A 1,760-nucleotide genomic window follows, 5' to 3' on the forward strand; every position below is an offset into this window, starting at 1 on the left:
GACTTCTGAGAAGACGGCACAGAGGCCGTGCCCCTAGGATTTGCGTGGGAAGAGGATGCGTCGGGTCCAGCGGATGTTGGAAAAACTGCAGACCGAATTCCGCTGCTGGTTCAGGAACCGAGTGCGGATCCAGCCCAGGTGACTCCACTGAGGGACGTTCACAGGACCTGCAGGTGCTGCAGAAGCCACGTCCAGGGGAAGCGGACAGAGAGGAGGCGACCGCCCCCCACTTAGCGTTCCCTCCTGGCAGAGGACAGCGGGGACCACAAGGCCTTGGGGAGTTAGGAGAGTGGGGAAGCGTTGCGAGGGGACCGCACATCTAACTGGCAGGTGTAAGTGGCGTCGCCTGCCCTTTTGGTTTATCATCGTCTGCATGAACTATGATAGGTGCATTAGACTTTCGTCTAATAAGAAAATAAACCTGGACGAAGGGAGACAGCAGACGGTGTAGGATAGGAACGCAATCATAATTTACAGTGTATCAAGGGTTACATGAGGGTGGGGGAGGGAAAAAATAGGAGCTGATACCAAAGGCTCAAGTGGAAAGAAACTGTTTTGAAAAGGATAATGGCAACCTATGTACAGACATGCTTGCTACAGTGCATGTGTGGATTGTGCCAAGAGCTGTAAGAGCCCCCAATAAGATGACGTATTAAAATAAATAAAGAAAAGCAGTTTATGTTTCCACGAAAGAGCACGCACCTCTCCCTCATGCAAATGAGGACACCTTCACTCTCATTCTGTCCTCTCAGAGGGACACAGAGCCCCTGCGTCACCGTGTCCATCCCTGGGCAGTAGTAACAATGCTTCCCATTTACTCACAATCCGAACGTGCCAAAGGGCTGTGAGCACATTTGAGCCCTGTGAGCCACAAGGTCCGCAGTTCTAAACCCACGGCGGCTCCGCAGGAGAAAGACGCGGCTTCCTGCTGCTCCCATAAACAGTGACAGCCTCGGAGATTCCCAAGAGGGCAGCGCTACCCTATCCTACAGGGTTGCTATGAGTCAGCTGGAAGACCCCCAGCCAGGACTCATTAGAGTGTGGAATGTAGTCATTGTGAACATTGTTATGCCATTGACATTGGTGTCCCCTAAGCCTATGCACCTGATTTTCTTTTTCTTTTTTCCTAACAGCTTTATTAGCACTTCACGTGTCACACAATTCAACAATCCAATCACATCAAGATGAGTAGTACAATTGTCACCACATTCAATTATAGAACCTAGTCTCCTTCCACGTACTCATTGGCATTCATGGACACGGTGACGCAGGGGCTCTGCGCCCCGCTGAGAGGACAGAATGAGAGTGAAGGTGTCCTCATTTGCATGAGGGAGAGGTGCGTGCTCTTTCATGGAAACATAAACTGCTTTTATTTATTTATTTATTTTAATACATCATCTTATTGGGGGCTCTTACAGCTAATTAGTGCACTCACACCTGTTCAGCCTGTGCGCCTATCCAAGCAGCTAATTGTAGAAGGGCTGCTAGGGCCTAGGTGTTTCCATTTCCAGCTTTGTTAGGAAGGGCCATAGTGTGGACCACAGTGGTTACACCATCTTACAGCACCACCTGCAGTGTATGAGTGTCCTGGTCTGCCCACATCCTCACCTGCTTTTGTTGTCACCTGTGTCGCCACCTTGGCTATTACTACCTGGGGGAGGTGATAGCTCACGGCTGTTTTGATTTGCGTGTTTTAAATGGCTGATGCTTGTAAGCATCTTTCCATGTTTCTTGGCCTCCTGGGTGTCTGCCTTGTTGAC

This window comes from Echinops telfairi, unplaced genomic scaffold (genome assembly GCF_000313985.2).
Source record: "Echinops telfairi isolate 266 unplaced genomic scaffold, ASM31398v2 ScPeMD7_2;HRSCAF=8, whole genome shotgun sequence".
NCBI classification, from domain to species: Eukaryota; Metazoa; Chordata; class Mammalia; order Afrosoricida; family Tenrecidae; genus Echinops; species Echinops telfairi.